A 15,017-nucleotide genomic window follows, 5' to 3' on the forward strand; every position below is an offset into this window, starting at 1 on the left:
GAATATGGCCGTTGACATGCCAGGTGAAAATACCAAAAAAATCAGCTCTTCGGTGTGGAGGTATTTCACCAGAAATGCGGACAACAGGTGTCAAGCCGTGTGTTCCCTTTGTCAAGCTGTAATAAGTAGGGGTAAGGACGTTAACCACCTCGGAACATCCTCCCTTATACGTCACCTGCAGCGCATTCATAATAAGTCAGTGACAAGTTCAAAAACTTTGGGTGACAGCGGAAGCAGTCCACTGACCAGTAAATCCCTTCCTCTTGTAACCAAGCTCACGCAAACCACCCCACCAACTCCCTCAGTGTCAATTTCCTCCTTCCCCAGGAATGCCAATAGTCCTGCAGGCCATGTCACTGGCAAGTCTGACGAGTCCTCTCCTGCCTGGGATTCCTCCGATGCATCCTTGCGTGTAACGCCTACTGCTGCTGGCGCTGCTGTTGTTGCCGCTGGGAGTCGATGGTCATCCCAGAGGGGAAGTCGTAAGCCCACTTGTACTACTTCCAGTAAGCAATTGACTGTTCAACAGTCCTTTGCGAGGAAGATGAAATATCACAGCAGTCATCCTACTGCAAAGCGGATAACTGAGTCCTTGACAACTATGTTGGTGTTAGACGTGCGTCCGGTATCCGCCGTTAGTTCACAGGGAACTAGACAATTTATTGAGGCAGTGTGCCCCCGTTACCAAATACCATCTAGGTTCCACTTCTCTAGGCAGGCGATACCGAGAATGTACACGGACGTCAGAAAAAGACTCACCAGTGTCCTAAAAAATGCAGTTGTACCCAATGTCCACTTAACCACGGACATGTGGACAAGTGGAGCAGGGCAGGGTCAGGACTATATGACTGTGACAGCCCACTGGGTAGATGTATGGACTCCCGCCGCAAGAACAGCAGCGGCGGCACCAGTAGCAGCATCTCGCAAACGCCAACTCTTTCCTAGGCAGGCTACGCTTTGTATCACCGCTTTCCAGAATACGCACACAGCTGAAAACCTCTTACGGCAACTGAGGAAGATCATCGCGGAATGGCTTACCCCAATTGGACTCTCCTGTGGATTTGTGGCATCGGACAACGCCAGCAATATTGTGTGTGCATTAAATATGGGCAAATTCCAGCACGTCCCATGTTTTGCACATACCTTGAATTTGGTGGTGCAGAATTTTTTAAAAAACGACAGGGGCGTGCAAGAGATGCTGTCGGTGGCCAGAAAAATTGCGGGACACTTTCGGCGTACAGGCACCACGTACAGAAGACTGGAGCACCACCAAAAACTACTGAACCTGCCCTGCCATCATCTGAAGCAAGAAGTGGTAACGAGGTGGAATTCAACCCTCTATATGCTTCAGAGGTTGGAGGAGCAGCAAAAGGCCATTCAAGCCTATACAATTGAGCACGATATAGGAGATGGAATGCACCTGTCTCAAGTGCAGTGGAGAATGATTTCAACGTTGTGCAAGGTTCTGATGCCCTTTGAACTTGCCACACGTGAAGTCAGTTCAGACACTGCCAGCCTGAGTCAGGTCATTCCCCTCATCAGGCTTTTGCAGAAGAAGCTGGAGGCATTGAAGAAGGAGCTAACACGGAGCGATTCCGCTAGGCATGTGGGACTTGTGGATGCAGCCCTTAATTCGCTTAACAAGGATTCACGGGTGGTCAATCTGTTGAAATCAGAGCACTACATTTTGGCCACCGTGCTCGATCCTAGATTTAAAGCCTACCTTGGATCTCTCTTTCCGGCAGACACAGGTCTGCTGGGGTTGAAAGACCTGCTGGTGACAAAATTGTCAAGTCAAGCGGAACGCGACCTGTCAACATCTCCTCCTTCACATTCTCCCGCAACTGGGGGTGCGAGGAAAAGGCTCAGAATTCCGAGCCCACCCGCTGGCGGTGATGCAGGGCAGTCTGGAGCGACTGCTGATGCTGACATCTGGTCCGGACTGAAGGACCTGACAACGATTACGGACATGTCGTCTACTGTCACTGCATATGATTCTCTCAACATTGATAGAATGGTGGAGGATTATATGAGTGACCGCATCCAAGTAGGCACGTCACACAGTCCGTACTTATACTGGCAGGAAAAAGAGGCAATTTGGAGGCCCTTGCACAAACTGGCTTTATTCTACCTAAGTTGCCCTCCCACAAGTGTGTACTCCGAAAGAGTGTTTAGTGCCGCCGCTCACCTTGTCAGCAATCGGCGTACGAGGTTACATCCAGAAAATGTGGAGAAGATGATGTTCATTAAAATGAATTATAATCAATTCCTCCGCGGAGACATTGACCAGCAGCAATTGCCTCCACAAAGTACACAGGGAGCTGAGATGGTGGATTCCAGTGGGGACGAATTGATAATCTGTGAGGAGGGGGATGTACACGGTGATATATCGGAGGGTGAAGATGAGGTGGACATCTTGCCTCTGTAGAGCCAGTTTGTGCAAGGAGAGATTAATTGCTTCTTTTTTGGGGGGGGTCCAAACCAACCCGTCATATCAGTCACAGTCGTGTGGCAGACCCTGTCACTGAAATGATGGGTTGGTTAAAGTGTGCATGTCCTGTTTTGTTTATACAACATAAGGGTGGGTGGGAGGGCCCAAGGATAATTCCATCTTGCACCTCTTTTTTCTTTTCTTTTTCTTTGCATCATGTGCTGATTGGGGAGGGTTTTTTGGAAGGGACATCCTGCGTGACACTGCAGTGCCACTCCTAGATGGGCCCGGTGTTTGTGTCGGCCACTAGGGTCGCTTATCTTTCTCACACAGTCAGCTACCTCATTGCGCCTCTTTTTTTCTTTGCGTCATGTGCTGTTTGGGGAGGGTTTTTTGGAAGGGACATCCTGCGTGACACTGCAGTGCCACTCCTAGATGTGCCCGGTGTTTGTGTCGGCCACTAGGGTCGCTAATCTTACTCACACAGTCAGCTACCTCATTGCGCCTCTTTTTTTCTTTGCGTCATGTGCTGTTTGGGGAGGGTTTTTTGGAAGGGCCATCCTGCGTGACACTGCAGTGCCACTCCTAGATGGGCCCGGTGTTTGTGTCGGCCACTAGGGTCGCTAATCTTACTCACACAGCTACCTCATTGCGCCTCTTTTTTTCTTTGCGTCATGTGCTGTTTGGGGAGGGTTTTTTGGAAGGGACATCCTGCGTGACACTGCAGTGCCACTCCTAGATGGGCCCGGTGTTTGTGTCGGCCACTAGGGTCGCTTATCTTTCTCACACAGCTACCTCATTGCGCCTCTTTTTTTCTTTGCGTCATGTGCTGTTTGGGGAGGGTTTTTTGGAAGGGACATCCTGCGTGACACTGCAGTGCCACTCCTAGATGGGCCCGGTGTTTGTGTCGGCCACTAGGGTCGCTTATCTTTCTCACACAGTCAGCTACCTCATTGCGCCTCTTTTTTTCTTTGCGTCATGTGCTGTTTGGGGAGGGTTTTTTGGAAGGGACATCCTGCGTGACACTGCAGTGCCACTCCTAGATGGGCCCGGTGTTTGTGTCGGCCACTAGGGTCGCTTATCTTACTCACACAGCGACCTCGGTGCAAATTTTAGGACTAAAAATAATATTGTGAGGTGTGATGTGTTCAGAATAGGCTGAAAATGAGTGTAAATTATGTTTTTTGAGGTTAATAATACTTTGGGATCAAAATTACCCCCAAATTCTATGATTTAAGCTGTTTTTTAGGGTTTTTTGAAAAAAACACCCGAATCCAAAACACACCCGAATCCGACAAAAAAAATTCGGTGAGGTTTTGCCAAAACGCGGTCGAACCCAAAACACGGCCGCGGAACCGAACCCAAAACCAAAACACAAAACCCGAAAAATTTCCGGCGCTCATCTCTAGTTTTTTTTTCTTTCTTTATACATACATACTAGTTACGAGTATACTATCTCTTTATCAACCAGTCTATATATTAGCAGCAGACACAGTACAGTGCGGTAGTTCACGGCTGTGGCTACCTCTGTGTCGGCACTCCGCAGCCCGTCCATAATTGTATATACCAGTGACCTAACCGTGGTTTTTTTTTCTTTCTTTATACATACATACTAGTTACGAGTATACTATCTCTTTATCAACCAGTCTATATATTAGCAGCAGACACAGTACAGTGCGGTAGTTCACGGCTGTGGCTACCTCTGTGTCGGCACTCGGCAGCCCGTCCATAATTGTATATACCAGTGACCTAACCGTGGTTTTTTTTTCTTTCTTTATACATACATACTAGTTACGAGTATACTATCTCTTTATCAACCAGTCTATATATTAGCAGCAGACACAGTACAGTGCGGTAGTTCACGGCTGTGGCTACCTCTGTGTCGGCACTCGGCAGCCCGTCCATAATTGTATACTAGTATCCAATCCATCCATCTGCATTGTTTACCTGAGGTGCCTTTTAGTTGTGCCTATTAAAATATGGAGAACAAAAATGTTGAGGTTCCAAAATTAGGGAAAGATCAAGATCCACTTCCACCTCGTGCTGAAGCTGCTGCCACTAGTCATGGCCGAGACGATGAAATGCCAGCAACGTCGTCTGCCAAGGCCGATGCCCAATGGCATAGTACAGAGCATGTCAAAACCAAAACACCAAATATCAGTAAAAAAAGGACTCCAAAACCTAAAATAAAATTGTCGGAGGAGAAGCGTAAACTTGCCAATATGCCATTTACCACACGGAGTGGCAAGGAACGGCTGAGGCCCTGGCCTATGTTCATGGCTAGTGGTTCAGCTTCACATGAGGATGGAAGCACTCAGCCTCTCGCTAGAAAACTGAAAAGACTCAAGCTGGCAAAAGCACCGCAAAGAACTGTGCGTTCTTTGAAATCCCAAATCCACAAGGAGAGTCCAATTGTGTCGGTTGCGATGCCTGACCTTCCCAACACTGGACGTGAAGAGCATGCGCCTTCCACCATTTGCACGCCCCCTGCAAGTGCTGGAAGGAGCACCCGCAGTCCAGTTCCTGATAGTCAGATTGAAGATGTCAGTGTTGAAGTACACCAGGATGAGGAGGATATGGGTGTTGCTGGCGCTGGGGAGGAAATTGACCAGGAGGATTCTGATGGTGAGGTGGTTTGTTTAAGTCAGGCACCCGGGGAGACACCTGTTGTCCGTGGGAGGAATATGGCCGTTGACATGCCAGGTGAAAATACCAAAAAAATCAGCTCTTCGGTGTGGAGGTATTTCACCAGAAATGCGGACAACAGGTGTCAAGCCGTGTGTTCCCTTTGTCAAGCTGTAATAAGTAGGGGTAAGGACGTTAACCACCTCGGAACATCCTCCCTTATACGTCACCTGCAGCGCATTCATAATAAGTCAGTGACAAGTTCAAAAACTTTGGGTGACAGCGGAAGCAGTCCACTGACCAGTAAATCCCTTCCTCTTGTAACCAAGCTCACGCAAACCACCCCACCAACTCCCTCAGTGTCAATTTCCTCCTTCCCCAGGAATGCCAATAGTCCTGCAGGCCATGTCACTGGCAAGTCTGACGAGTCCTCTCCTGCCTGGGATTCCTCCGATGCATCCTTGCGTGTAACGCCTACTGCTGCTGGCGCTGCTGTTGTTGCCGCTGGGAGTCGATGGTCATCCCAGAGGGGAAGTCGTAAGCCCACTTGTACTACTTCCAGTAAGCAATTGACTGTTCAACAGTCCTTTGCGAGGAAGATGAAATATCACAGCAGTCATCCTACTGCAAAGCGGATAACTGAGTCCTTGACAACTATGTTGGTGTTAGACGTGCGTCCGGTATCTGCCGTTAGTTCACAGGGAACTAGACAATTTATTGAGGCAGTGTGCCCCCGTTACCAAATACCATCTAGGTTCCACTTCTCTAGGCAGGCGATACCGAGAATGTACACGGACGTCAGAAAAAGACTCACCAGTCTCCTAAAAAATGCAGTTGTACCCAATGTCCACTTAACCACGGACATGTGGACAAGTGGAGCAGGGCAGGGTCAGGACTATATGACTGTGACAGCCCACTGGGTAGATGTATGGACTCCCGCCGCAAGAACAGCAGCGGCGGCACCAGTAGCAGCATCTCGCAAACGCCAACTCTTTCCTAGGCAGGCTACGCTTTGTATCACCGCTTTCCAGAATACGCACACAGCTGAAAACCTCTTACGGCAACTGAGGAAGATCATCGCGGAATGGCTTACCCCAATTGGACTCTCCTGTGGATTTGTGGCATCGGACAACGCCAGCAATATTGTGTGTGCATTAAATATGGGCAAATTCCAGCACGTCCCATGTTTTGCACATACCTTGAATTTGGTGGTGCAGAATTTTTTAAAAAACGACAGGGGCGTGCAAGAGATGCTGTCGGTGGCCAGAAAAATTGCGGGACACTTTCGGCGTACAGGCACCACGTACAGAAGACTGGAGCACCACCAAAAACTACTGAACCTGCCCTGCCATCATCTGAAGCAAGAAGTGGTAACGAGGTGGAATTCAACCCTCTATATGCTTCAGAGGTTGGAGGAGCAGCAAAAGGCCATTCAAGCCTATACAATTGAGCACGATATAGGAGATGGAATGCACCTGTCTCAAGTGCAGTGGAGAATGATTTCAACGTTGTGCAAGGTTCTGATGCCCTTTGAACTTGCCACACGTGAAGTCAGTTCAGACACTGCCAGCCTGAGTCAGGTCATTCCCCTCATCAGGCTTTTGCAGAAGAAGCTGGAGGCATTGAAGAAGGAGCTAAAAGGGAGCGATTCCGCTAGGCATGTGGGACTTGTGGATGCAGCCCTTAATTCGCTTAACAAGGATTCACGGGTGGTCAATCTGTTGAAATCAGAGCACTACATTTTGGCCACCGTGCTCGATCCTAGATTTAAAGCCTACCTTGGATCTCTCTTTCCGGCAGACACAGGTCTGCTGGGGTTGAAAGACCTGCTGGTGACAAAATTGTCAAGTCAAGCGGAACGCGACCTGTCAACATCTCCTCCTTCACATTATCCCGCAACTGGGGGTGCGAGGAAAAGGCTCAGAATTCCGAGCCCACCCGCTGGCGGTGATGCAGGGCAGTCTGGAGCGACTGCTGATGCTGACATCTGGTCCGGACTGAAGGACCTGACAACGATTACGGACATGTCGTCTACTGTCACTGCATATGATTCTCTCAACATTGATAGAATGGTGGAGGATTATATGAGTGACCGCATCCAAGTAGGCACGTCACACAGTCCGTACTTATACTGGCAGGAAAAAGAGGCAATTTGGAGGCCCTTGCACAAACTGGCTTTATTCTACCTAAGTTGCCCTCCCACAAGTGTGTACTCCGAAAGAGTGTTTAGTGCCGCCGCTCACCTTGTCAGCAATCGGCGTACGAGGTTACATCCAGAGAATGTGGAGAAGATGATGTTCATTAAAATGAATTATAATCAATTCCTCCGCGGAGACATTGACCAGCAGCAATTGCCTCCACAAAGTACACAGGGAGCTGAGATGGTGGATTCCAGTGGGGACGAATTGATAATCTGTGAGGAGGGGGATGTACACGGTGATATATCGGAGGGTGAAGATGAGGTGGACATCTTGCCTCTGTAGAGCCAGTTTGTGCAAGGAGAGATTAATTGCTTCTTTTTTGGTGGGGGTCCAAACCAACCCGTCATATCAGTCACAGTCGTGTGGCAGACCCTGTCACTGAAATGATGGGTTGGTTAAAGTGTGCATGTCCTGTTTTGTTTATACAACATAAGGGTGGGTGGGAGGGCCCAAGGATAATTCCATCTTGCACCTCTTTTTTCTTTTCTTTTTCTTTGCATCATGTGCTGATTGGGGAGGGTTTTTTGGAAGGGACATCCTGCGTGACACTGCAGTGCCACTCCTAAATGGGCCCGGTGTTTGTGTCGGCCACTAGGGTCGCTAATCTTACTCACACAGTCAGCTACCTCATTGCGCCTCTTTTTTTCTTTGCGTCATGTGCTGTTTGGGGAGGGTTTTTTGGAAGGGACATCCTGCGTGACACTGCAGTGCCACTCCTAGATGGGCCCGGTGTTTGTGTCGGCCACTAGGGTCGCTAATCTTACTCACACAGCTACCTCATTGCGCCTCTTTTTTTCTTTGCGTCATGTGCTGTTTGGGGAGGGTTTTTTGGAAGGGACATCCTGCGTGACACTGCAGTGCCACTCCTAGATGGGCCCGGTGTTTGTGTCGGCCACTAGGGTCGCTAATCTTACTCACACAGTCAGCTACCTCATTGCGCCTCTTTTTTTCTTTGCGTCATGTGCTGTTTGGGGAGGGTTTTTTGGAAGGGCCATCCTGCGTGACACTGCAGTGCCACTCCTAGATGGGCCCGGTGTTTGTGTCGGCCACTAGGGTCGCTAATCTTACTCACACAGTCAGCTACCTCATTGCGCCTCTTGTTTTCTTTGCGTCATGTGCTGTTTGGGGAGGGTTTTTTGGAAGGGCCATCCTGCGTGACACTGCAGTGCCACTCCTAGATGGGCCCGGTGTTTGTGTCGGCCACTAGGGTCGCTAATCTTACTCACACAGCTACCTCATTGCGCCTCTTTTTTTCTTTGCGTCATGTGCTGTTTGGGGAGGGTTTTTTGGAAGGGACATCCTGCGTGACACTGCAGTGCCACTCCTAGATGGGCCCGGTGTTTGTGTCGGCCACTAGGGTCGCTTATCTTACTCACACAGCGACCTCGGTGCAAATTTTAGGACCAAAAATAATATTGTGAGGTGTGAGGTATTCAGAATAGACTGAAAATGAGTGTAAATTATGGTTTTTGAGGTTAATAATACTTTGGGATCAAAATGACCCCCAAATTCTATGATTTAAGCTGTTTTTTAGTGTTTTTGGAAAAAAACACCCGAATCCAAAACACACCCGAATCCGACAAAAATAATTCGGTGAGGTTTTGCCAAAACGCGTTCGAACTCAAAACACGGCCGCGGAACCGAACCCAAAACCAAAACACAAAACCCGAAAAATTTCAGGCGCTCATCTCTAGATTGAACACACCGCACCCAAATCTAACTCTCTCTGCACATGTTATATCTGCCCCCCCTGCAGTGCGCATGGCTTTGCCAAATTGCTAACAAAGATCCTGCTGCGATCAACTTGGAATTACCCCCAAAATCTGTGTGCGTATTCAGGCAGCAGGAGTAAGATGCTCCCGCTGCCCCACATATAGAGGAGGACTCTGGCACAATCTCTGGGCATGGGTAACAGCCAGGTATGTTCCAGCTACCTGCAGTTTTAGTGTGGTTTCCTCTGCGTCATTCGTGAGTGTGTGCGTACGCACAAACCTGTGAATTTTAGTAGAACAAATGACTGCAATGGTGTGGCAAGTATTTCAGCAAAGATGTGTCAGGACACATCTGTAGAATGGGTACAACTGTATCTGGGCACAATAGACTGGAATTATCGTATATGCCTGGTCAGTCGGAGTGACTACAGAACTTGTCTCTGGGTCCCCCCTTATCTGTGGGCTCTGCCAGGCTGCATCGCCTATATTATATTACCTACATTATATCGCCTAACAGTGGTTACTCCCACACATAACATTTAAATAAAAGGAACTGTTCAGTAGGATACATTGACTGCAGAATGTATTTATCTGCTTTGTGTAGCTGATTTGTAATTATTACAGTGTCCTCACTCTTTAAATTCTAGTGCCGTTTTATTATTGTAGACTTGCACACAGGAAAGCTGGTGTGCATCCAGTAAATGCTTCCCACATTGCAACCCTTATCTCTACAGTGCTGACAAATTGCTGAATATCACTTTAGAATACACATTCTACATGTACCTTTTATGAATAGCTCATGTATATATGGCAAGATGTGACTGTTGGGGAACCACTATTCTTGGGCAAGTACTCGACACGGCCTCCGGTTACGTGCAGTTCCACAATGGCTGATGAAGCACCTGCCTATAACAGGGTGCAATGGTGCGGTGATTATATCAGTCTGTGCAGTCGCCTCCTTTGATGAGGAGTAATGGAGTTTATACAGTATTCTATGCACTCTCCCGTCTCAGCCTCACTTCCCTCTTTCCCCCTATATTCTTTCTTGGAGCCAGAGAGGTATTGTGCCATGAACTCCTTACAGATGTGGAGCTCACATGGAACGGACTCTGAAGACAATGTTTTATTGGGTTCTTCCAGCGGTCACATTTTTGGCTGTGAGACAAGATATGGAAGTAAACTCCAGCAGAACATATTGTGTCATCACTCCATTTAGCAGCAGACAAGACATAATATGGACGGAGAGGGGGGAGATTACTTTTAGATGAGGCCATCAAACCTCTGCATGAAGAATTTAACATATTGTATCAAAGCCTGGAATACTATTCTCATAGGTACACAAACCATCTCTGAGCCCCAGATATATTGCACTGCAGTGTGATGTGATATAACCCTGACCCGATGTCAGGGGGCGCTATTGCCCATACAAGCCTAGGAAGCATCAGCCAATCAGCACCAAGTACCAGCCAATCAGCTCCTAACTGCCATGTAACAGGCTGTGTTTGAAAAATGACAGGAGCTGGTTGGCTGGTTCTTTATCACCGTTCACTTTATCTCCACCCAAGGCTTAGTAAATAGACCCCAGAGTGCATTATAGGTGGTTAGAGATGGGGAAGGGTGAAATGGAAGCCAGAATTACAGTATTAACATTTAATGCATACAAGGTGGTTTCATTCTAAAAGATAGAACTAGCGCCCAGGGTTGGATTAGCCCATAGGGGTATAGGTGAAACCCCTGGTGGGCCCCACCGCCTGGGGACCCTCCTCCTCCTCTAGGGATCAGGTTCCAGACTGTGTACTTGAAGAATTATACATATTTTACTACCTTATACTGCATAGGACTATGGTGTATATACTGTAGTACTAGCAGTATTTGCTATATATACATTTATCAAGGGACCCAGCCAATGCACTCCTTAATGGTTAGCCAAGCCTCTGTGGCAGCTGGTCACACCCCCTCTGGAGACTGGCCACACCCCTAAACATGGGCCCCCTACCACTGGATTCCCCAGTGGGCCCTTCGTGCCATAGTCCAACACTGCTTGCGCCAATTAGTAAGCAGTGCAACCTGATTACTTGCTGCTTTCAAATGATGGACTACTCAACACACATATAAAAATTCAAAGCAAAAACATACGAAAGCTCTAGTAATCTGAATTTTTTATAAACAGTTAATTAATAAAAATTGATGAAAAACAGAAACACGGGGCGGTGTTTGTACACATTCATCCACTGAAAATTGAAAATGTCAAATTATCAACATAATAATTGTCTAAAGAATTGCCCAGTTTGTTTGGGTAGTTATTTATCTCCCATCCTGGCCAGGAATTGCATTTCAAAATAATGAAACAGCAGATCAGTATGCTAGACAGCAGTATTTAAGCCATGTCTTTCTTAGGAAGGAGTAAAGGGCAGTATTTGTAGCAGTGCAGCCATTTCTGAAGCAAACCTAATACCGCAACTGTAGAAGATATGTTAGGTACCCAGGTGGTGTAAATTAAGTGGCAATTTACGCATTTCTCCACCTCCACGATTCGCCAGCAGCTCATTCTCAAGAATCCATGGGGTAAATTTACTAAGATTCGTGTTTTCCCGTTTCAGGTCAAAGTTCAATCACGAATGACATCGAAAGTGTAAAACTGCAACTTTTTGAATTTGTTACGATGGATTTACTAAGCTGTCGTATTCGGGTTTTTCTTTTGTTCCGATGTCGATGTCATTCGTGTTTTTTTTTTTAATTTTTACGGCAGTGATTAGCAAAACACTGCCGACTTTTTTACAATGAATCTCGGCCGGATCTGTGTGATCCGTGCTGGGGTTCATTTTTTTTTTTTTTTTTAAATTAAACACTGTCAAATATTTAAAAAAAAATTGCGTGGGGTCCCCCCTCCTAAGCATAACCAGCCTCGGGCTCTTTGAGCCGATCCTGGTTGCCGAAATATGGGGAAAAAAATGACAGGGGTTCCCCCATATTTAAGCAACCAGCATCGGGCTCTGCGCCTGGTCCTGGTTCCAAAAATACGGGGGACAAAAAGAGTAGGGGTCCCCCGTATTTTTAAAACCAGCACCGGGCTCCACTAGCTGGACAGATAATGCCACAGCCGGGGTCACTTTTATATAGTGCCCTGCGGCTGTGGCATCAAAAATCCAACTAGTCACCCCTGGCCGGGGTACCCTGGGGGAGTGGGGACCCCTTCAATCAAGGGGTCCCCCCCCCAGCCACCCAAGGGCCAGGGGTGAAGCCCGAGGCTGTCCCCCCCCATCCAATGGGCTGCGGATGGGGGGGCTGATAGCCTTTGTTGTAAAAGAAAAGATATTGTTTTTAGTAGCAGTACTACAAGTCCCAGCAAGCCTCCCCCGCATGCTGGTACTTGGAGAACCACAAGTACCAGCATGCGGCGGAAAAACGGGCCCGCTGGTACCTGTAGTACTACTACTACAAAAATACCCAAAAAAACACAAGACACACACACCTTGAAAGTATAATTTTATTACATACATACACACATACATACATACTTACCTTATGTTCCCACGCAGGTCGGTCCTCTTCTCCAGTAGAATCCAAGGGGTACCTGTTGAAGAAATTATACTCACGAGATCCAGGGGTCCAGGGTCCTCGGGGAATCCAGGTGTAATCCACGTACTTGAAAAAAATAACAAAACGGACACCCGAGCCACGCACTAAAAGGGGACCCATGTTTGCACATGGATCCCCTTTTCCCGACTGCCAGAAACCCACTCTGACTGATGTCTAAGTGGGTTTCTTCAGCCAATCAGGGAGTGCCACGTTGTAGCACTCTCCTGATCGGCTGTGTGCTCCTGTCCTAACTGACAGGCAGCACACGGCAGTGTTACAATGTAGCGCCTATGCGCTACATTGTAACCAATGCTGGGAACTTTCTGCCCTGCGGTTGACCTAAAGTGACGTCACCGCTGAGCAGAAAGTTCCCAGCATTGGTTACAATGTAGCGCATAGGCGCTACATTGTAACACTGCCGTGTGCTGCCTGTCAGTTAGGACAGGAGCACACAGCCGATCAGGAGAGTGCTACAACGTGGCACTCCCTGATTGGCTGAAGAAACCCACTTAGACATCAGTCAGAGTGGGTTTCTGGCAGTCGGGAAAAGGGGATCCATGTGCAAACATGGGTCCCCTTTTAGTGCGTGGCTCGGGTGTCCGTTTTGTTATTTTTTTCAAGTACGTGGATTACACCTGGATTCCCCGAGGACCCTGGACCCCTGGATCTCGTGAGTATAATTTCTTCAACAGGTACCCCTTGGATTCTACTGGAGAAGAGGACCGACCTGCGTGGGAACATAAGGTAAGTATGTATGTATGTGTGTATGTATGTAATAAAATTATACTTTCACGGTGTGTGTGTCTTGTGTTTATTTGGGTATTTTTTTAGTAGTAGTACTACAGGTACCAGCGGGCCCGTTTTTCCGCCGCATGCTGGTACTTGTGGTTCTCCAAGTACCAGCATGCGGGGGAGGCTTGCTGGGACTTGTAGTACTGCTACTAAAAACAATATCTTTTCATTTACATCAAAGGCTATCAGCCCCCCCATCCGCAGCCCATTGGATGGGGGGGGACAGCCTCGGGCTTCACCCCTGGCCCTTGGGTGGCTGGGGGGGGGACCCCTTGATTGAAGGGGTCCCCACTCCCCCAGGGTACCCCGGCCAGGGGTGACTAGTTGGATTTTTGATGCCACGGCCGCAGGGCACTATATAAAAGTGACCCCCGGCTGTGGCATTATCTGTCCAGCTAGTGGAGCCCGGTGCTGGTTTTAAAAATACGGGGGACCCCTACTCTTTTTGTCCCCCGTATTTTTGGAACCAGGACCAGGCGCAGAGCCCGATGCTGGTTGCTTAAATATGGGGGAACCCCTGTCAATTTTTTCCCCATATTTCTGCAACCAGGATCGGCTCAAAGAGCCCGAGGCTGGTTATGCTTAGGAGGGGGGACCCCACGCAATTTTTTTTGAAAAAATAAGCACTTTCCCACCCCTTCCCACTGATATACATGCACGGATCTCATGGATCCGTGCATGCCTATCCAATCACGAATAAAAAAAAAAGGTCTGTTTTTTTTTAGCACTTTTTTACGAGTTGTAATTTTTCACGGCAGTGTTTTTTTTTTTTTTGCTTTGCACTTCTTAGTAAATGACCGAGATTCATACTTAAACAGCCGCGTTTTGACCGATGGTGTATTCATTCGTGATTTTTTTCCTAGGACTTCAAAATATTACGAATGCCCTCATCACTGCCGTGATTATTGCTTAGTAAATTACCGAGATGACACTTTGATGAAAAAACGGCATCTCGGTCAAAATCGGGAGCTTAGTAAATTTACCCCTATGTGTACACTTGAAGGCAGAGACTGAATAATGGGAAAGGCACTATTATGGTAAGTCCTGAATAAATGTATACAATTCTTCAGTTTTAGGGAAGTGTTTGGGGCGTGGGGCCCCCTGAGTTGGTGCGGCCTGGCTGTTTTGGGGCATCACATTATAAGACTTATTCTAGCACTTTTTAAACACTTTTTTTTGTTACCTATGTAACACTTTTTAACATTCTAATTAGTATTTCTCACCAGTACAACACTCCTAACACATAGCTTCTGCTTCATATTTATGTAACACTTACTCATATTTATGTAACACTAACACTTTGACCTCTCACTAATATGGTGCCTTGGGGCGGTTGACCTGTCCTTACCTTAAGGTTCCCGTGCCCTGGACCTAAACCTTAGTGTTAGGGACCCACCAGATGAGATCACCTGGACGTGGTTGGTGAGCCCATATATTTTTTTGGCCAAAAATGATAATAAGCACCTCAATTTTGCTCTATGTTAGATTGCAGAGTTTATTATATTTATTCTTATTATCAGTGCTTATTTTTCTTTTCTCTGCATTAATCAAATCTGCAATGTTAGATTCCTCACTGGCCTTTATCATAAGTATATCTTTACTATAACACCAGTACAGTATAATCTGACTATTTTACAAATATAGAAAACTCCTTCATCCCATGAACCAGGGAACATA

The sequence above is a fragment of the Pseudophryne corroboree genome, chromosome 1 (assembly GCF_028390025.1).
Source record: "Pseudophryne corroboree isolate aPseCor3 chromosome 1, aPseCor3.hap2, whole genome shotgun sequence".
Taxonomy (NCBI): Eukaryota; Metazoa; Chordata; class Amphibia; order Anura; family Myobatrachidae; genus Pseudophryne; species Pseudophryne corroboree.